General features: G+C 41.3%; 1 long non-coding RNA gene across 1 annotated transcript; it reads left to right on the top strand.

Annotated features, from left to right (window-relative positions):
• The first annotated feature begins 907 nt into the window (after nt 1-907).
• On the top strand, nt 908-11,406 carry LOC117064409. The gene is made up of 2 exons (XR_004429441.1): nt 908-1,153; nt 9,526-11,406. It is a non-coding gene; the product is annotated as an uncharacterized LOC117064409 (long non-coding RNA).
• The last annotated feature ends 11,943 nt before the right edge of the window (nt 11,407-23,349 follow it).

Below are 23,349 nucleotides of genomic sequence, written 5' to 3' on the forward strand. Positions count from 1 at the left end.
ACTGTACTCCAGACTAAGAGGCAGAGCAAGACCTCATTTCAAAAAAAAAAAAAAAATCAAACAATACCCAGCCTGGTCAAGTTCTGTCTCTTCTTAGCTCTAACACATGTCCTAGGTATCTGATTACATGACAGAAATCAGTACAGAAAGTATTTCACACCCTACCCCACTCCCACACAAAGTCAAAGCATGTCTGTCTACAGCTTGCTCTGTGGCACTGCATCATTCTTCACCCCGCAACTTCCTCCCATCCCCCACATCCTTCCTCCACTGTGCTCCCTGGATAAGCATCCCATTCATTCTTTAGACTTCCCAAAGGGAGTAATTTGGCACCATACGGGACACCTTACCCTTGGAGTGCTAAATAGAAGTTAAGACTCGTGACTCTTCTCAGCTCTAATCACAAACTAATTTCTCTGATAAAGCCACTTCAGATTTCTATTCAGCCCAGACCCTTGGCATCAGGCCTTGGAGCTGTTCTGGGCCAGGCTGCTGGGCATACCCTGTGATCTGAGCTTTAGCAGTCACCACATCGCTCCCCCATCAAACCTTTTAACCTGCTTTGTTTTGATTATTTTAAAATCCTGCCAAACCTATTAGGGCTAATGCTCCTCTGAAAGCAGCCACGACCTCCTGTCAGCACTTGGCACTGCAGGGCCATCCATGACAAGGAGGGAGCTCACAGTCCTCTCTGTAGGATGCTAGCACCCTCTGCTACCAAAGAGGGAGGAAGCGACAGCGGAAAAGCCACTTGCCACCTAAACCTCAGAAGTCAACGGCTCCCCTGCCCCTGCAGCTAAGGCCTCAGCTCTTTGAAGGATATGAGCAGCTGCAGAAGTGATGGTGGCCTCAAAAAGTCCCATCAGCTGCTCTCAGTTTTGTCTTCAAAACAAAAGTGCACCTGTGTTTTGGCAAGCTTCAAAGGGATTATGAGTTGTGAGCAAATGCAATGTGGTTGAGTGAGAAGTGCTTCGAGCCTATGACTGCACAGACATACCACAGCATCTGGCACCATGGCTGCTCTGTGACCTTGAGGAATCACTCTGTGGACCTTCGGCATAGGAGAGATTCACAGCTTATCAGATTCACCCCTGAGCTTCAGGACCTGGGTTCACAGTTAAAGACCTTCCCAGCTTGTCCTTCCATGCCTCAAGTTTGTACCGCTTTCTTTAGCATCTAATAAACAGCTCCTGTCCCTTCCCCTTTGGTCTTGGCTCCTAGAATGCCCTCTGATCTCCCTACTCAAATCCAGCATTCTCTAAGACTCAACTTAAGTTATTTTTTCTTGAAGGCTTTCTTGGCTCCTACAGCCCTCAAGTCTCCTCCTACTATCCCATCAGACAATTGCAGACAATTACGCAGCCATTTTAGACTCCTTTATATTGTTCTCAATTATTATGTCTGTGTTAATATTGCGTCCTTCAACATCCTAAACTCCTCAAGGATAGGGTCCAAATCATTTTAGCACACTCCTGGATTGTGTGCTAAGATTAAAAAGAAAAAAATAGGCCGGGCGCGGTGGCTCAAGCCTGTAATCCCAGCACTTTGGGAGACCGAGACGGGCGAATCACGAGGTCAGGAGATCGAGACCATCCTGGCTAACACGGTGAAACCCCGTCTCTACTAAAAAATACAAAAAGCTAGCCGGGCGAGGTGGCTGGCGCCTGTAGTCCCAGCTACTCGGGAGGCTGAGGCAGGAGAATGGCGTGAACCCGGGAGGCGGAGCTTGCAGTGAGCTGAGACCCGGCCACTGCACTCCAGTCCCGGTGACAGAGCGAGACTCCGTCTCAAAAAAAAAAAAAAAAAAAAAAAAAAAAAAAGAAAAAAATAATAAAATGGCAACCTCCCAGGGCATGATTATCCAGCCACTCTTCCCCAGCAGTCACACTGAGTCAGGAGAACACAGCACTCTGTAATTTCTAAAGGTCAGAAAAAGGTGATCGTGGTCAGCCAGTAAAAGTTGGGTGAGCCACGTCCATCTGGGTGTCCCTGCTGTTTATTTCTATGTAATCCTCTGCTTAGGGGGCAGTCAGTGATGCCAATAGTGGGGGCTTTCAATCCATAATTGAAACGTCTTTCCTTCAGCCCAAAATGTGGAGCAGCTCCTGATTCCACCCTTGGCAGCCAAAAGGCTGATCTAGCCCCAACCAACTGCAAGCGGTAATGGCAGGACCACGAACTTCCTGCAGCTGCGGAGATGAGCCAGGGGAGGCTGATAACCACCAGAAATGACCACAAGGACTCTGTGGGTATCCCTGGAGGCAAGAACTGGTTAAGAGAGGAATTGGGGAAAGTAGAAATGAGGCTTTGCAATGAAACTCTGAATAAAGCTAGCTCTATGGGCCTTTGTACTTAAAAGCCCTACATGACGGAAAGGTAGCAACCCCATTCCCAACACTATTCTTCATATCCATGCAGGCACCACCTTCCACATGCCCCAGGAGCCCAGCAGCTTTTGAGGACCCTGCTCATGCTCAGTGGTAGAGGAGGAAGAGAAAGAAAGGAAATCCATTCAAAGCTAGGAGCTAGCAGAGTCCAAATAAGAGGATATTTAAAAATAAATAAATAGGTCAATTCACTTTACAAAAGAAGACAGAGGTGACCAACTAGCATATGAAAAAATGTTCAACACCACCAATCATTAGAGAAATGCAAATCAAAACCACAATCAGATACCATCTCATACCAGTCAGAATGGCTATTATTAAAAGGTCAAAATAATAGATAATGGCAAGATTGCAGAGAAAAGGGAATGTCTGTACATTGCTGGTGACAATGTAATTAGTTCAGCCATTGTGTAAAGCAGTGTGATGATTTCTCAAAGAACTTAAAACAGAATTACCATTCGACCCAGCAATCCCATTATTGGATATATACCCAAAGGAATATAAATTATTCTACTATAAAAACACCTGCACATATATGTTTATCACAGCACTATTTACTGTAGCAAAAACATGAAATCAACCTAAATGCCCATCAATGGTAGAATGGATAAAGTAAATGTGGTACATATGCACCATGGAATCCTGCACAGCCATAAGAATGAGATTATGTCCTTCGCAGCAAAAAGAATGGAACTGGAGGCCGTTATTCTCAGCAAAATAATGCAGGAACAGAAAACCAAATACCACATGTTCTCACTTATAAGTGACAGCTAAACACTGAGTACATATGAATGCAAAGAAGAGGACAACTTATGGGTGTCTGGGGCCTACTTAAGGGTGGAAGGTGGGAGAAGGGAGAGGATCAAAAAACTACCAATTGGGTACTATGCTTATTAGCTGGATGATGAAATAATTTGTACACCAAACCCCCATGACATGCAATTTACTTATATAACAAACTTGCACCTGTACCACTGAACCTAAAATAAAAGTTTTATTTAACAAGTCAATTTAAAAGGATCTAGAGATTTGGTCATTGGATAATTTCATTGCACTGGATCTATCATAGACAATAGATATTTGGACTCAAATGTTTCTAGATTGGAGCATGGGATGAGGAAAATATTGTATCTTTTGTCTTGTCCTAAGAAGGAGAAACAAATTCCCAGGGTGTATTAGTCCATTTTCATACTCCCATAAAGAATTGCCCAAGACTGGGTAACTTATAATGGAAAGAGGTTTAATTGACTCACAGTTCAGTATGGCTGGGGAGGCTTCAGGAAACTTACAATCATGGTGGAAGGTGAAGGGGAAGCAAGGCACCTTCTTCACAAGGTAGCAAGAAGGAGAAGTGCTGAGCTAAGGGGGAAAAGCTCAGATCTCGGGAGAACCATCAGATCTCGGGAGAACTCACTATCATGAGAACAGCATCAGGAAAACCACCCTCATGACTTAATTACCTCCACCTGGTCTCTCTCTTGAAACATGGGGACCAAGGAATTATGGAGATTACAATTTAAGATGAGATTTAGGTGGAGACACAAGCCTAACCATATCATTCCCCCTCTGGGCCCTCCCAAATCTCATGTCCCTTTCACATTTCAAAACCAATCATACCTTCCAAACAGTTCCCCAAAGTCTTAATTCATTCCAGTATTAACCCTAAAAGTCCAAGTCTAAAGTCTCAACTGAGATAAGGCATGTAACTTGCATCTAGGATTCTGTAAATCAAAAGCAAGTTAGTTATTTCCTGGATACAATGGGGATGTAGGCACTGGGTAAATATACCCATTCCAAATGGGAGAAATTGACCAAAACAAAGAGGCTATAAGCCCCATACAAGTCCTAAATCCAACGAGGGAGTCAAATCTTAAAGCTCTGAAATGATCTCCTTTGACTCCATATCATGCTAATATAAGAGGTGGGTTCCCATGGCCTCAGGCAGCTCTGCCCCTGTGGCTCTGCAGGGTACAGCCCTCTCCCGGCTGCTGTCTCAGGCTGGCATTGAGTGTCTGTAGCTTTTCCAAGTGCATGGTGCAAGCTATCAGTGGATCTACCATTCTGGGGTCTGGAGGACAGGGGCCCTTTTCTCACAGCTCCACTAGGCAGTGCCCCATGGGGACTCTGCATCGAGGCTCTGACCCCACACTTTACTTCTGCACTGCCCTAGGAGAGGTTCTCCATGAAGGTTCCACCCCTGCAGTAAACTTCTGCCTACACATGCAGGTGTTTCCATATATCCTCTGAAATCTAGGCAGAGGTTCTCAAACCTCAGTTCTTGACTTCTGTGTACCAGTAGGCTCAACACCATGTGTAAGCCACAGACTTGGAGCTTGCACCCTCCAAAGCAATGGCCTGACCTGTAAGTAGGCCCCTTTTAGCCACAGCTGGGATGCAGAGCACCAAGTCCCAAGATTGCACAAAGCAGCAAGGCCCTGGACCCAGCCCAGGAAACCATTTTTTTTCTCCTAGGCCTCTGGGCCTGTGATGGGAGGGGCTGCTGCAAAGGTCTCTGACATGCCCTGGAAAAATTTTCCCCATTGTCTCGGCAATTTACATTTGGCTGCTTGTTACTTAGGCAAATTTCTGCAGCTGGTTTGAATTTCTCCTCACAAAATGAGATTTTCTTTTCTATTGCATCATCAGGCTGCAAATTTTCCAAACTTTTAAACGTAAGTTTCGATTCCAAACCATCTCTTTGTGCATGCATAAAACTGAATGCTTTTGAAAACACCCAGGTCACCCCTTCAACACTTTGCTACTTAGAAATTTCTTCTGCCAAATACCCTAAATCTCAAGTTCAAAGTTCCACAGATCTCTAGGATAGGGGCAAAATGCAGCCAGTCTCTTTGCTAAAGTATAGCAAGAGTGACCTTTTCTCCAGTTCCCAATAAGTTTCTCATCTTTATTTGAGACCACTTCAGCCTGAGAGTCATTGTCGATATCACTATCAGCATTTTGGCCAAAACCATTTGACAAATCTCTACGAAGTTCCAAACTTTCCCACATCTTCCTATCTTTTTCTGAGCCCTCCAAACTGTTGCAGTCTCTGCCTGTTACCCAGTTCCAAAGTCGCTTTCAAATTTTCAGGTACCTTTATAGCAGCACCCTCTGTGGTACAAATTTAGTGTATTAGTCAATTTTCATACTGCTATTAAGAATGGCCCAAGACTGAGTAATTTATAAAGGAAAGAGGTTTAATTGACTCACAGTTCTGCATGACTGGGGAGGCCTCAGGAAACATATAATCATGGTGGCAGATGAAGGGGAAGCAAAGCACCTTCTTCACGAGGAAGCAGGAAGTAGAAGTGCTGAGCCAAGGGGGAGGGACTCTTATAAAACCATCAGATCTCGTGAGAACTCACTATCATGAAAACACCTTGAGTTAAACCACCCCATGATTCAATTACCTCCACCTGGTCTCTCTCTTGACAAGTGGGGATTATGAGGCTTATAGGGACTACAATTCAAGATGAGATTTGGGTGGGGACATGATACCTAACTATATCACAGGGGCAGTACTGTCAGGAAGAGAAATACAAGCATTAAAAAACAAGAAATGGAAATAAATGCATCCAGAAATTTCTCTAGGACTTGAAATAGCATCTTTGCGTGTGCCTTTGACAGGGCTATGTTTGCTCTAAGAGGCCTATCTCAGACAGAGCAGTGTTTAACTGGGGCCTTCTTTTCCCTGAAGATGGCCTGTTCTCTTCTCATCATTTTCTTCACATCCCACTCTTCAGGACTTCTGTCCACTGTTCAGTTTCTCACCACTCACACACAAGCCCAAGAGCCTCATGGCTGTCAGGAGAATTGTCTGTTATCAGGCTTATGTGAGATTAAATTTAGTCATTATCTTGGAAGAGAATTATCTCATGTTGACAAAATCCCTTGGAGTTCACTGTAGAGAACTTTAATTTCCACATTCAAATGAGATTTGAATTTGATCAGGCATCAATTAAGCACTGTGCATTATGTAGTGACCTAACTTCGAAAGAAAAGTCAGTGCTTGTGCTGTGCTTGTTCAGCACAAAGGGTTTCGTTTCCTTCTTTAACCATCATTTGAGGTTACAGGTCAGACTCAGAAATAATGGGCCATACATTTACAGTAATACATAGAGGTTATGATTGCTGCTTTTAGAAAGAGTCATAGCATTCTAAATTATAGGCTCATTTTCCTGGGTCAGCTTTGCCTCAGTGAAGACAGCACCACGTGGCACTTAAGAGCAAAGCTTTGGGACCAGACAGGCCTGTGTTCAAATATTATTCCATCACATTTAGCCATGTCAGATTGAGCAATTTCACTAACCTCTCCAAGCTCAGTTTCATAATCTATAATGTGAGAAATAATAAAGTCATGTATACAGAAAGCATAACATAGTGCCTGCTACAGGATAAGCAGTCAATAAATGGCAGCGGTCGTTGGTACCTCTGTTAGTTATCACTTTCTACATTAAATAATTTATTTAATTAGCAAATATTTCTCCACCATATACTAAGCCATTGGGGAAGATAATAGAGATAGAGTAATTAAACTATGTGCTCTCTGCCCTCAAAGAACTTATAGTTTTGGAGTGAGACATGTTTTTTAATCAAGCTTATGAGACTGTGTATATAAACTATTTCAAGAGTATTGGAGAAGGAGCATCCAAACTGACTGAAGATATAAAGGAAGGCATTGTAGAAAGGATAACTCTTGAGCATAGATTTCAATAATATGCATTTATTAGGACTCAAGTACAGGCAAGCCACTCTAGTGGAGGACATAGCATGTACCGAGTCTCAGAGGCATGAGAGAGTAGAGTTCATTCATGTAATCCCAAACTGGTCTGTCATGCCTGGTGAGGAGAGGTTAAAACAAAGATGAAGACCTGGATAAGAGAAGGTCATTGTAAGCCCCCTGAAAGTAGTGAAAGATTTGATCAGTTTTGCATATTGAGGATAAGGCCCAGCTCATATTCATGTGTACCCAACACAGAGACCTGCACATAGCAGACACTCAACAAATGTTAGTTGAAAAGACAAATTAATGAATGAATGGAGCATCTCAGTATTACTATCTCACTTTCAGTAATCCGATCAAATTTGTAGGGGTTAGGGGTTCCCAAGGCAGAACTGGATGTACCCAAATAAATCTGGACCACAGCCCTCTGTATCTTCTTACAGATTAAAAGGGAAATCCCCAAGGCCCTTTTAATCATCTTACACATGTTGGGCCATAGAACATACCTGAACACACTTTTCCAGCTCTGTGACCATGATAGAATTAGTTTATACTCAGGTGAGATTGGCCCTCTCTGGGCATTTTCATTTTTGCCCCCCAAGCAAATACTTACGGTAGGGTTTGAGTATGAAACAGTGTCTATGGTGGAACAACTCAAGTGCCTTTCAAAACAAAGGATTTAAATATATGGTTCAGGAATTCGGAAAAGTCAGAGCCAGTCGTAAAGTCCGCAGGCACATCTGGTGTAGGAGCAAAAGAAGGGCTGGGCTAGTGGGGTGGAGAATGGAGGACATCCACGAGAAAAGAAGAAAGAGGGTTTCTGCCAGGCTCCTCTAGGAAAAGAGAAATAAAGTGAACCCTGTTGCTTCCCTCATCTTCTAAACACTGAATTTCTTTATTAATCATTTTGTTCTGTATTCACCATGCATTTCACTATGGCCAGAAATGTTATTTAAGCTTATATTTTGTACTTTGCTTATTGTTGGCACTTAAATGAATATTGAATAGTGATGACAACTGTGTGTATATAAGCATCATCCAGCGGACTGATGAAGGGAAAACCGACATGCCACACCAAAAGGGCCTTATGAAGCCCAGTTTTCAGGATTCAGCTTCACATATTCCCTGGCTCTTCAATATTACAGAGTAAAACTGTAAATCAGAAAGCATGAACAATATGCTTTCCAACTTTATTGGTTTTGATAGACACTGAAAAATACCTTTAGGATTTTGATTTAAGGTGGGGTAAGCTGGCTGCTTCTGAGGCCAAAAGAGTGTAACCCTATGAACAACAAGAGGAAGAGAACAAGAATGCTTTGCTCAGTAGAGTGTTCCACAAAGGGTTTGTCAAAATCTCTCCTGGAGATAGAGCAATTTGCGCGCTATTTCTCTTGGTTTTATCTGATGTTGTCTCAAAGGTCCACCGTGAAGAAGATTCTAAACAGAATTAACCTTGGAGAGAAAAGTAGCAACTTTGGTATTCATTGTTTTTTACATCAAATATACCATTTCCTTTCTCTGACCTTCAGCATTATTTAGAGGGTGAGAGAAGCAGACAGAATTGTGCTTTGAAAGCTCAAGAGGCTTTTGTTGTTCACGTTCAAGAGTGAAGTCTAGATCTCCCTGCTGAACAGAGCTCCCTGCCTGTGCTAGATTAAAACAATCAAGATGCTTTCCTCTGCGGAATGAACATTTTTGCCACTCAGTGAGATTCCATTTTCCTCCAAAAGGTCTACCTGGCAAGGTTAGCACCACATGTGTGAACTCCTATTCTCACATAGTGGTCAAAATGACGCTTGTTAATTAGATGCCGTCATGGTTTGGGTGAATGGTTACAATCACTTTCCATTTGTCTCATTAGCTACTTCACTCTTGGAGTCAGGCTTCCAGGTGCCTGGGTAGGACAATCTAGAAAGAGTTAAAAAGGCCCTACTACACTTGTCCATAGATATCTGCACCAACCAGGAGCTACTGGGCCAGAAACGTGGCCATTTTCAATGTGTTTGTTGTCATTATTTTGCAGAGTATCATAACCCTTTCAAGGAGTTCTGTATTTTGTACTCAGCAAACATATATTAAGAGTCTTCCATGCACAGGCATTGTGGGGGATAGAGGAATACAATAGCCTATACTATACAGAGTTTTCTTGGAAGGTGGATGTGTGTCAGTAACGATAATCTAGGGGAAAAAGTATAAGTGTCATAAGAGTGTTTCAGATAAAATGCCATGAGAATTCAAGAGGGGAAGTTATTGATTACTTCTGGCATTTGAGCTGTGCATTAAAGGGTGGGTATAATTTGGACCTATCTGGAAAGCATTTCAGAAGCATTCTAACTTGTAAGCTTTCTATTTTTACAGTAAATATTCTAAAATAAATAGGTGGGTTTTTGTTTGTTTGCTTGCTTGCTTTTTCAGATAAATTTTCACTGTGGCAAGAGTGGCCTGGGGTGAGCAAGTATTTCAAAGAAGAGGACACTAGACAGTGGAAAAGCACACGCTGGACCCATGAACTTTCTGGATTCACATTTTCACTTACAACAGGCAAAAATTTGATAACCTCAGATATAAGTGATAGAGGTTTTTCAGTAAACTTTCTGGGAGATACGTGATGAATGGAGATACGTTCAAACTCCTGCCCCCAAAGCAGAAGGGGGCCCACAGCTCTATCTCTGGCTGGGTACTGGAGGCTTACGGAGGGGCTGCTCTGCAGGCTAGAAGTACAAGTACAGAAGGTAGCAGCTGGGCCTAGAGACTGGATATATGAACAGGCTAGCCTGCTAGAGTTGTCAATCTAAAGACAGCACAGTGAGGCCATAGTGAATCTAGAGCATGAGATCAAGTCCAGCAGTTCCCTGAGGTACTAAGGCTGACCATGGGATTCATAATATTGTGCATAATGGACAAGCCCTGAAGAGAGCCATGAGTCATGAGAGTTGCACTTTCAGTCATGTAATGTAATGACGGACCCGTCAGCCTACAAATAAGACAGGAGACTCTCCAGAAAACGGGTGCCCACCTGGCTCAGGCACACTGGGCCAGCTACGGAGATTCTAAGGTATGCATGTGCCACCACAGGGTGAAGCTGTTGCCCTGCAACTCAGTGGGGTTGTGCCAACAGGAAAGGCTCATTTGGCAGCATCATGGAAGCAGGTTGTTCACATAAACATTTATTAGGAGGTGAAGGGGAAATGCCTAACTTACCTTTACTTGGAAAGACCTAAATTCTCTGAGGTCTAAAATCAGAGCAGAGAGAAGTGCTGCTGGCATTGTGAAAGGAATTCTAACCAGTGGCGGACAATGAGAGAGACTGAAAAGTGCAGCCAGGTGCATCCTATGCCTGGAACAACCTGTAGGTCACAGAATCTACACTTTCTTAGTGACACAGTGTCATACATTTAGTCCATCATGTTATCTAAGAACTCTTTCAGGGATGGGTGCTGAATCTTACTTGTTTATTGGTATGAGTACTTTTGAAGTGAACAAACTGGTATTAAACTGCTTTGCTACCCTGTTAGAGAAATGCACAGGATTCTGAGTAGAAGCTTCAGCCAACAGAAGCATGACTCCTTTGAATGTAACCGAGCCTTTTTTCCTTTCATTCTTTTTTGCTGGCATTTTTAACCCATGGATCATGAAAAAAAAAAAAAATTCCCTCTAAAGATCACTGTTTCATTAAATAGACCACCATCTTCCAGCCAACTCTGAGATCTGTCTGCCCATGGCCACAATGAGCAGATGCTAGGTCCCATCGCTGTAATGTGGAGACGTGGGCATCCATGCAATTCTTCCCCTGGTTCATAATGATACTTTGAAATACAATCTGCTATTTAAAACAGCTGTTGTTGATTTACTTGGGACACATGCTGATTTTACATCAAACAGAATGTCATGTGAACTTCTCCAAGGAGTCCTAGGGAAAAAAAAAGGACAGCATAGAAGATAAGAACAGCATTTATAAATGTTTGCCTACGTTGGAAATCCCCAATATAAAACTTTTTGACACTCTGGGAAATAACATACCTATGTAACTGACTTAATATTTCTTATTCCATCTTACAATCTCCTATGCTGATATGAGCAAAGAGAAAAAAGAAAAAATCCCCTACTGACAATGAAATGCTTGTTACACTGATGAAACCTTTGATAAATACTGAAAAAATATGTATCTTCAGGGAAGTACCTTACTTCTTCAAGTCTTCTCTTTCTGTTCCATCTTCCTTTCCCCCCTAACCTCAGCTAATTTCCATCATCGTTATTTTCCCTGAAATTAATACAAAATTATCTGGTTTAAAAAAAGATTTCTTGTGTACCTAGATTTGTTAAGACCAACAACACATCAGACTGTAAGCACTTCAAAGGCATAAAATGGGAATGGGAGCTTCCTTTTTAGCTTCCTATCTCCAGTAGCTGGCACAGAGCCTGGCATGTATGGGCATTTAACAAATTCCTAAATAATTAAGTTGAATAAAGAGTGTGGTTAGTACACCAGAAAGGATGAGCTGAGGACTCCCTAAGTAGAAGTTAGCCTCTCCTTTAACGTTGTCCCTTCTCTCCTGCAGATAGCTATTTATCTCCGTGGTCCAGCTCCGTGATCACCTCCCTCAGGTTGCCAGTCACCATCAGTAGCCCCCCCACCTCCCAGCACTGGGCCTCTCTGTTCTGCCTTGAGGTGTTGTATCAGTCTGTGCCCCTGACTCTCAGTTCTGCTTTCTTCAATGTACTGGAGCCAGCTCTCACTCTGGCTTGCTCTTTCACCAGCTCACCTCCATTCTCACCCTAATCGCTTCAATCCACAGTCCCCATATTGACACATCCTCATTTTAGGAAAGTGAATTACAAAAGAACCCAGGTTGGTTTTTGTTTGTTTTTTTCAATTTTGCTCCAAAAGTCCATTCCAAAGCACATCCAAGTGGTCAGTTTCCCTTGTGGTGCATCCTTGTGATATACTGGCATATCTAGGACTCCTCAGGGAGAAAAAAAACCACAGGAGTTGTAAAGAATCAGCAACTACACAAACAGGGCTACGGACCATCACTATAAGGATAAAAAATACTGCACTGGAGTTAGCCAACACAGCAGGCGTTTTCTGATTCCGTAAGGAAGACCTGATGTCCTTGTGCATCAAAGGTTAAACATGACAAGGAGATTTTCAAAGAAATGTAGATGGTATGGTGAATTAATAAGATTTTTTAAAGTCACTATGAAGCATCTACTATACGCTAGTCTTATTTCAGATACTGAGGACACAACAGTAAATTTTGCTTTCAGGGAACTTACCTTTACTTGGAAAGACCGAGAAAACAAAAAAACAAAAGCAAGTTAAATACAAAAAAAAAAAAAGATGTAGCTTTAGGCACTAATAGATGCTCTAAAGAAAAATTAATCAAGTTGAGAGATTGTGGTGACACAGCAGGGACTCAAGGACCACTTTAGGTCAGATGGTCAGGGAAGGACTCTTTGGACGAACTCCTTCAAAATCTGGAAGAGAAACCCCAGGCAGAGAAAACAGGAATTGCAAAGAGCCTGAGAAGGAAATAAACCTGGCATGTTTAAGGAACCCAGGAAAGCTGGGGTGACCAGAACAGAATGTGTAATGAGGACAAAATTAGAAAATAAAATTAAATCTCATGTGAGATTTATTGGCCAGTATAAAGAATTTGAGTTGGAGGATTTTGAATGAGAAGTGAAAGAATCTCAGTGAGATTTTAAAAGATCATTGAGGGTGATGTGTGGTGATTGGATTTTGGGCAGTCTGGAGTGAAAGTAAAATCCATTACAAGACTTTCGCCCTAGTCTAAATGAAAGATGATGGTGACTTAATAGAATGATAGGATAGGATATTAATGACTTAATAGAATGATTGAGTGATAGGATAGTAGTCATGAACTTGGTGGAGAATAGCTGGATATGTAATTTGAAGAATGAACAGGATTTGCTGACAGGTAGGATTTAGGATATGAAGGAAGAAGATTCAAAGCTGACTCCTGGAACTTTGGCCTGACTAACTGAATAGATGTACTGAACATGCTAAGTTTGAGAAACGTATTAGATAGACACTGGCAATGCCACAGAGATGCCTTGGTGGGAGTTTGGAATTTGAAGGACAGGTTGAGGCTGGAGATAATATTTACAGTCATGAAACTGGATGGAGTCACCTAACAATACAGAGAAGACAAAAATCTGATAAATAAGCCCCCAAAACGCCAAAAACAGTGCTCAGAAAGAAGACAATGAACCCATAGAGAAGCCTGAGAAGTAGTTGAGGAGACAGAATGAATATGAGAAAATTGTCACAGCCTGGAGGTCAAGTGAAGACTGTTTCAAGATGTAAAAAGTTGTGTCAAATGATGCAGAGAGTTCACGAAGAATGAGTGCTGTAAGGTGCTCACTAGATTCAGCAATGTGGAAGTCACTGGTGACTTTACCAGAACAGATTGAAAGGAGTGAGAACAAAGCCTGATGAAATGAGTGAAAAATAGACTGGAAGATGAACAAGCGGAAGCAGAGCATAGACAACTCCACTGAGTGTTTTGTCATGAAGGGGAGCAGTGCAAGTGGGCAGTAGGTGGAGAAAGACATGGGACTGGGAATTAATTCTTTTGTTTTTGTTCTCTTAATATGAGAAATATTAAGAGTTTTTTATACCCATGGGAATGCTCCAGCTGATGGGAGAAATTAATGATACAGAACACAAGATGAACTTCTGGAGTTAAGTAAGTAAAAGGCGACGAGCTGCAGTTACTAACTGAATAGAGAAACTGGCTTTTGATAGGACAAATTGTTCTAATCTAAATGCTTTTCTTTCAGAAGAAAATACACTAATTGCTTCCTTATTTTCCTCCCTTAATAAGTACAATCTTGTGGGTTAAATCTAAAAGAGAGTTATCACCTTTTCACATACCAGAAAACTAAAATAACATGGTCAAGTGATTTGTCCAGAGTCACACACAGCCAGGCCTCATTCCCTGAGCTTCTGATGCCTTATCAATGGTTCTTTCTGCCTCTCCTCACAACAAGTGTGTCAGAGTCAGGAAATGGAAATACCACCCTTAGGGGCCGATTCAAAGCCACAGGCTTAGACTCTCATGGAAATTAAGTAGGCAAACTTTTGGCAAATTCATTCAAAAAAGTGTTTTCAAATTCAGTCTGCACCTGTCTTTTCCCCAATCAGCCTGGATCAGAGATTCAGAGCTGACAGATGGTCTTTACGACTTATCAAGGGAACACTCCTATCCCTTCTATTCTGCCAGTCCTTCCAGATGCATTTTTTCTCAAATGGCAGTCTTATCAAGGATATAGCTTATTCTGCTAGCAAATAGCCAAGGGACAGGCTGGAAACAGATAGGCAGCAGAGGGAAGATGGTCTGGAATTATCAGTTTGCTAGGCCTCATGCTCAAATGCATAATTAACAATTGGTAATTGTTCTGGTTGGGCACAGTCCTATAATGGTTAGATCAAGGCATAGTTTACTGTACTTAAATCTGGGCATTTACAATTCTTCTCCCCTTAATATAAATTAGGAAGTTGGAAGCGCTCTCTCTCAAACAGATTTCTCTCTCTCTCTCTCTTTTTTTTTTTAAACAATTCTAACACCACCTAACTTGCCCTTTAAAAAGATGCTGAAATTCTTCCAAGGATAAGAGTGAGAGACAAGAGGATATAAATCCAAAACGTGGTTTCTGCTGTTTTGCCACATCTGCTCAAAATTCCACAGCTGGCACTGCCTCCTGGAGATTACCAGAATGACTAATGAGTCACACAGCTCCCAGTCTTAAATGTGCTCGGAAAATGCTCAGGGATTTGACCACAAGTTTTCAACATCAAGGATGAGAGGTGTGAGAGCTCCCAGACATCAGCTAGTTCATCTCTTGCCAGATCTGGATTTTTCCCTTCTGGATAAGATTCTAGCAGATGCTTTAGCTAGTCTTGTTTTGAATATCTTAAATGATGGCACTCCCTCTGCTTTCCAAGGGTAAGGCTTTTTCATAGTCCAGTGGATCTTATCACCAGTCTGTGTTTTCCAGAAAGTTGCCTGAGATTTATCTTTTGTTAATTTCTTAACATAACTCATGTTTATTCACTTTGGCAACTCACCTGCAAGCAGCCTCTCTGCCTCATTGGCAATTAAGCAACTAAGTCTACAAGCGAGAGATCATCAGCCAATCTCTTCCGTCTATTTCTTTTCCTTGCTGGATAAATCCAGCTTGCCAAGAAGTTCTGCGCACTGAACACCCAGTGGTTTTCTGTTCATTTTACTCTGTCTCTTCAGTTATCACCTCATCACTCTCAGCCACAGCATGGACTGTTCCTATCTACCAGGCTTGGCAGGGGACTCAAGTATCAACACAATGCAGTCATTCTCACTGATTCCCTTCCTGGCCCAGAACTTACAAGGATTCATAACAAATTCCATCCTGTCACAGATTGCAGCATGGGGACAGTTAACAGAAGATACACACTGAAGCAAAGGTCGAAGTAGAAGACTCCACCCATCACCAAGTGGTTCCATGTTTTCTGCTGTGACGGTATCTTGTCCACTCTCATGCCAGCATCTCTCTATGCATCAAACCCACTGCTATTTTTCGTCTAGCCCATTCTTCTCACTCTAGACACTACTTTGGGACCTCTTAGCTCTTCACTTCCAAATTTCCTCTCAACCTTCTTCTCTTTCTACCTCACAGCTCTCATTTGAACCTTGCTGCATATTTTCCCAGCTGAATATGTTAATCACTTTCATCTTTTCCTCCTCTGCTGTAGACAACCCTGTGGGCTAAATAAGTCACATTATTTATTTCACTTTTTCACACACTGGAAAATTAAGACAGCATAGTCAAGTGACTTGTCTCAAGTCACACAGCTAATATCAGGATCGGAGCCAGCACTCATACCCTGAGCCGTGTCCATAGTTCCTCCTGATTTTCCACACAACAACACATGCGTCAGTGACACACAATGGACACAGGCTTTGCTATTGACTCCCCTATTATTCTAGGAAGGTGCTACATACCTAAATATACTTATTTTACATGTTGTAAAGAATCAACTTTTTAACTTTCCTTTTTACAAGAGTGGTGTCTTAGATGTTGTTTTAAATGATTGAAAACAAAAGATAAGTATAGTCAACAGTAATTTATTGTACTTTTAAAAATAATTGAAAGAGTATAATTGGTATGTTTGTAACACAAAGCAATGATAAATGCTTGTGGTGATGGATACTCCATTTACCCTGATGTGATTATTACATATTGTATGCCTGTATCAAAATATCTCGTGTGCCCCGTAAATAATACGTCTATGTACCCATAAAATTTAAAAATACTTTTTTTAAAAAAAACAAAGGAACAGTTTCTTGCAAAGTTAAATCACTTTTTTCCCTTTGCATTTAGGCCAAATGTATTTTGCTCTGCAGAAATGTTTAAGTAAATTATGTGATAACTGAAAAGTAGTTTAATAGAATTTACATTTGATTTTTTAAAAATCCATTAGGCTAAGGATTTATAAAAACATTTTTTCTTCTGCTCAATACTTGCCTGAACAAAACACCCACCCAGCCAAAATCAAACAAAAAGCTTCTTTTGTCTTCATGAACTGATGTCACTTGAGTTGTACTACTTTAGAATCCGCAGGACTAGAGTGAAAAAACACAGCAACTGGAATGTGAACATCAGGGGGGCTGTGACTCACATACCTGCTTACTGGCTATTAGATCTCTTAATTTCCCACACGATATGAACTATGGTCTGCTTCAATTCCCACACTGTATTTTAAGAGCTTTTGCTTCAATACTCTGGTATAATTTCTAAAAACACAGGGCTTCACAGCTATGGCCAACTGCTTATCCCAGGCAAATTAAATTAAGCCCCTGGCATGCAACTTAAAGTTTGTTTCACCTAATTGAGCAGCTAATGGGTATGGATGAATCTGAGGTGCAGATAAAAATTGTTTTCGAAGAGCCTTTCTGATTACCATGCTCTGAAATGAGCAAAGAAAAATATTTATGCAGCCATTTTTATAATCATGCTCAAATCCATTTGTTAAGCTCCTGGGAAGATTTCAGAAAACTCTGCCCTGTCTTTCCATGAGGTGATCTGCTCATTGCTAAAGAAGGTTAAAATCCTTCAGCTGTGATATTCTGTGTTGTGTCAACACCCAGTCATCTTTAATATGACTTGTGGCAAAATAACCTCTTCCCATTGCCAACATGTGTCTTCACTCAAGGACTGTATGGGTCTCTATTCCAGTGAAGTACCATTCTAATAAGTGCCGTATCTAATAAATGGCCCTGGTGCTGCTGTGCCACTGTAACAACTGTTAGTGGGATGGCGGAAAGAATAAACAAATAAATAGTTGGGGAGGAGTCTCTGAGACATCAACATTCTAGAACATGTATTATTTTCCTATCGTTTTGCTGTGTTTTCACGTATTAAATGTCAGAGAAGATGGCCCTCTTTCCCAGTGTATCTCCTTTTTATTGCATCTTTTTAAAGTAAGCTTTCATTAACAACAAAGCAAATACATGTGTTATTTTCCAAAACTTACAATCATAAAATAAACTTCATGCCATGTTAAAGTCAGTTAAACACTGGGGCTTGGTGGCTCACTCCTGTAATCCCAGAACTTTGGGAGGTCAAGGTGGTCGGATCACTTGAGGCCAGGAGTTTGAGACCAACCTGGCCAGCAAGCCAAAATCCTGTCTCTACCAAAAATACAAAAATTAGCCAGGTGTGGTGGTGCCTGCCTATAATCCCAGCTACTTGGGAGGCTGAGGCACAAGAATCGCTTGAACCCAGGAGGTGGAGATTGCAGTGAGCCAAGATCATCCCATTTCATTACAGCCTGAATGACAGAGAAAAAAAGAAAGAAGTCAGTCAGTTAAAATTTTAAAGACAACTATTTTAAATGACAGCTATCATTGTGACAGATTTATCTCAAATTCTATCCATTCCATCCATTGTCCTTATAAACATGGGCATTTTGGGGGAGGGGGAGTTCTGTGTGTGTGTGTGTTTTTCTGTTGGTTTTTATTTTCTCCTTAGATCGCTTACCCATTTGTAATGACGGAGTGAAGAAAATACTATGGATATAGATGAAAAAAACCCGAGGCCACAGCTAATGTTCCAGAGTCATCTGAAAACTGATGTCAGGTTACTGTGGGGATAATTCTCAAGCAAGTGGATACCTTTATGGCCCTCCACACATTTACTTCATTTGGTCCACAGGTGAACTTGTCACATCACATTTACAGCAAAAAATCCTTCATGTTTCAGGTAATTCCTGAACCTTCAGTGAGTTTCTATTAAACATGTTCTGTTTCCAAATAATCCGTTTTCCACCGCTGTGTCCAGGAAGCGATTATCAGAAAGGAAGAGAGAAAAATGACATCATAATGCAATCTGGCCCCTCTTTTGCTGCACTAGGAACACAGCATCTGGCAGAGACTTTCAAGTGTCAGATACTGCTTTATCCATCTATTTCTGAAGTTTATTTAATAAATAATGGAGACTGATACGAAAAGGCTTCTAGTTCTACCAATGGAAATCCCCCACCCTGGCTCTGAAACAAACTTTAAAAAAGAAATTGTGACTTTTCTGATGTTAGTTTGCTTCAGATGAAACTTGTTCTTATTCCTAGCTTGAAGAAGAAAATTTCACCCTTTGCCCCTTTAAGGCTATATAACTTTTCTTCCCACAAACTAACAGTATCTCCAAAAGGCACTACTGTCCAGGTTGAGATGAAGGTTCCAGTTGCATTCTCTTCTGGGTGCATGTCATTTTGTTTGCTGTTCACTTATCACATCAAAATGTATAGCAAGTACCAGCTTCCCATCAGATAACACATATACATGAGCTATATACACTCATGTGTATATACATATAACTCAATCTAACTTTCCCCTTTCCATAAATTCAAATCATGTCCCCTGATGTGGTCCATCCTGGAGGTCACACACAGAGCTCTCACCTGAAATGGAAGGGAAGATAGGAAGGAGCCTAACATATATTTAGTGTCTACTATATGCATATAAAATTAAGACATATATTATCTTATTTTATCCTCACAACAACCCTGTCAGGAATACATTATTATTTCTATAGACAAAACAAAATAAACTCAGAATGGTAATAGTCACTCAAATTTGAGTGTCCTGGCCAAGAAAGACACCTTCCTCTTTCCCAAGTCTTTATTGCAATCTCACCTATGCATATATATCCAGGATTAATTCTCAATCGGAGGAAACTTCTTAAAGGGACAGAAAAAAGGAGCACTGCTCACTCTTCATGCTCACAGCAGTTTCCTCCTTGAAAGTTTCCATGGCAGGGCCATCAACTGGGGCCAGGAGCAGTGGAGGAGCACCTGGAGGTGGAGATCTTTTCTTCCTGCCTGTCAGGGCTCTGCTCAGATGCCATCCATCTCACAGGCCCAGGGAGTGTTTAATGAAGCTGATTTGGATCAGTGGAGATTGGTGTTTAGGCCGTTCTCCAAGACTCCTAAAATGGCCGGGAAATGTGCCCATTTTTGGCTTGTTGTGGTTTTATTTTTAAATAATCGTCTTCAACAACTTTTTAGGTGCCTGTTCTATTGAAAGCTCTTTCAATTATTCAAATCAAGTCAATCAGAATTATTGAACACCTATTCTGTGCCAGGAACAGCAGGAGTATACAAAAATCTGTAAGATACTACTCCAGGAACTTAAGAAGGATGCAATAAACTCACAAATAATGCCAAGGGGCTGAATACAAGAGCTATAAAGAAGTCATAGGTAAAGAACCACAGGAATTCAGACAAAGGAGACATCCTTTCTGGTTGGGAAAAATCAGAAGAGACATCATGGATAGGAAATAAGCATTAGACAGAACTTTAGGAATTCATTCACTTACTTGGTCATTCAGTCAACAAATACATAGTGAACATTTACTATGTACCAGGCATTTGTTAAGAATTGGATATACCGGAGGGATATAATCCCTGCCTTCAAGGCATCAGCATTCTAGCAATAAGTATACAACTAATTATAGCATTATGGATATTAAGAATTGAATGACCAAGATGAACTGATAGTATTAAGAGGGGTAGGAGGTATGTGGTATCAGTGGGGGTGGGGGAGGTGCTTTAGAAAAGTGGTCAAGAAAGATCTTGCAAGGGAAGTGATTTTTATTGAAGACCTAAAGACTGAGGAGGAGTCAGTCATTTGAATAGCAAGGGTAAGAATATTCATGAGACTGAAAGCAGAAAGTAAACATTTCCTAAAATGAAAAATAATTTGGTGCTCTCAAGAAAGTCTCAAAATGTCACTGTGTTCAGAGAATAGGAGCAGTAGGCAGGCTAGCTTGTGATGAAGTTGGAGAAGCAGGTGGGGTTCAGATCTTGCAAGGTACTTAGTCATGACTGGAAGTCTTGATTTTCTCCTAAAAACAGCAGGACCTTTGACAGGTTTTAATCTGGGATGTGGCATAGGGCCAGTCTGCAATTTGAAAAGAGAAGTCAAATCAGAGTACCAAGTGGAGAATAGGGTGGATTTGGGAGGTGAATTAGAAAACTATAGCATTGCTCCATTTGTGACAACGTGTTTTTCACAACAGTGAAGCTAGGAGACATACATGTAGATAAATTCAAGATACATTTTGGAGGAAAAAACAATAATAATTTACTAGACTCAGGTGAAGCAGGGCATTTATGTAGACAAAGCAGCATAAACAAAAATTCAGCAGAGATAAATGGTAGGTCTATGTGGGCTTCAGTGAGACAAGACCAGTGTAACTCTTTCTTGCAACAAAGCCCTGGGCCATAGAATAGCATTATTCATCTTTGAATGTGGAACTGGACCCTGTTTCCACTCCTTAATTCCAGCTTTAATTCCCCCTCCCCTGCTCCCAGTTTCCATCTATGACTCATTACAATAAAAAAAAGTATAGGTTGCAAGACTTCACAGACACCCAAGCAAACACTGAAGCCAACATTCTCAAAAATGTATTCTGCATGTCACTTGTTATATGAGATGCTTCTTGAGAAAAAAAAATAAAGTTGGAGAACTTTGTGGTCAAATAAGTTTAAAACATGATTTTCATCTTCTTTTTCTGGAGAATGACAAAAACATTGACATGTAAACACTCTTGAGATGTCCTTCAGTAAAGAAACTTACTTAGCTTTGTTTAATGGTTCACCCACATTTTTCCCAAACAAATAGGACCTTAGGCACCTTAGTCCATAGACCAACCCCAGGAATCCTGTGGAATCACTGACATGTCCCACAAGACAAGTTACATAATTACCCAGTACAAAATGAAAATAATGAGCCTTTGCTTAAAAATGATTAAGAAATTCAAGACAATGACAGCAAAGCACTAAGCCAAGTGTGGGGCTGTTCTACATGTGGGCTCCTCTGGGAATGCACAGAGCTTGCATGACCATGAAGTCAGCCTTGCAGTACCTCAAGTTACAGAGGAGGTAACAACCCAGGGAAGTAAAGTGGACTCCCATGATCTCACGTCAGGTAAACATTGACACCGGATCTTCACCCTGCGCTTTCTGACCACTTATAGCATACCAACATGGCTTCTACAAGATGAAGCAGATAATTTGGGGGATGGGCTATTTGTGATTGATGCCTCAGTCAGGTGCAACGGCATCATCTTTGGTTTTGCCCCTGCTATGGCAGGCACCAACCCTAACGGGCAACCTCTGGCATGACTTGCCTCTAGCTTGCCCTCAAGCTAATTTCATTGCTTTTTCCTGTCATCACTCTGGTTTATTGTCACCAGTCACAGAACTTAATCACTACCCTAACAACAGTTCTGGGGATAATGTGTCTTCAAGAAATATTGTGAGCTGCTTGATTAGAGGATGAGTCAGAAAGAAAAGCTAGAGGAAGGGAGAAGACCATGATTATCTAATTCTCACTCTGTTTGAGAGAAGAAACCATATACCTTTGTCCCTTACTTACAGTGGTTCAAATTCTTATTTTTGGCTTTACAGTAGTATGAAAGCCATATGCATTCAGTAAACATCATATTTTTCATTTTTCATTTTGCTCTTTTCCAAGGCTAGAGATATGCAGTAGGATACTCTTTTGAGGTGCTGGGCAGTGACAGTGAAATGCAGGTCCCAGTCAGGCACATGATGATGAGGGTAAACAGCTGATATTCTATAGTGTGCTGTGTTGCCAGCAATTTTTGGATATCCTGTTTTCACATCCATCATGTCTACAAAATGCCCATCTGTGTCTCCTGCTTCTGGTGAGAAGAAGAGGAAGGCAATTACTCTTGAGATGAAGCTCAAGATAATTGCCCAGCATGAAGGCAGCAGGCCAGTAATGGCCATCACATGTAAGTTGGGACATTCACAGTCCACAGTCATGACTTATCCTTTACATGAGTTTTTAACTTCCAATATTTTCAACTTCGAGCAAATTTTTCAGGACATAACCCTATTGTAAGTCAAGTAACATCTGTATTTCCTATCCATATTCCATAAAACATTAACACAGGGTTGTATACATAGTGGGTGCACAAAAAAAAAGGGTCCCTTCTCCCTTAAAGGTAGGGAAGCTATAGAAGTCCATGTGGAATCAGAACGTGGAAACGGTGGGGAAATACTTACGCTCTGTGAAACTATAAGGTGGGTGATGCTGAGTTCTCCAAGAATAAAATAAGGAAGGGCTTCAAAGCAGAGGATAAGAATGAGTTTTGGAATAGGACACACATATATTTCAAGGACAGGAAGAAGAAGATGCAGGTAGACAGAACACAGGGACTTCAAAGACATAGAGAGAGGACAGGGAGAGTGTAGAGGGTTTCTATTGTCTGGCCTTCTGTATTAGTCAAGGTTCTCCAGAGAAACAAAATCAAAAGGTTATATGCATATATAGAAAGAGATTTATTGTAAGAAATCAGCCTGCAGGATTAGGGAGATTGACAAGCCCCAAGGCCTGTGGGGTGAGAAAGCACACTGAAAGCCCAGCAGAGCTGGTGGTGTAGCACCAGTCTGAGTCAGAAGGCCTGAGAACCAGGAGAACAAACGGTGCAAATTCCAGTCTAAATGCATGCTGGCACTAGACCCAGGAAGAGCTGGTGTTTTATTTTATTTTATTTATTTATTTGTTTGTTTATTTTGAGACGGAGTCTCACTCTGCTGCCCAAGCTGGAGTGCAATGGGGCGATCCTGGCTCACTGCAACCTCCACCTCCCTGGCTCAAGCAATTCTCCAACCTCAGTCTCTCCAGTAGTTTGGACTACAGGCAT

Source organism: Trachypithecus francoisi, unplaced genomic scaffold (genome assembly GCF_009764315.1).
Source record: "Trachypithecus francoisi isolate TF-2019V2 unplaced genomic scaffold, Tfra_2.0 Lachesis_group2, whole genome shotgun sequence".
Taxonomy (NCBI): domain Eukaryota; kingdom Metazoa; phylum Chordata; class Mammalia; order Primates; family Cercopithecidae; genus Trachypithecus; species Trachypithecus francoisi.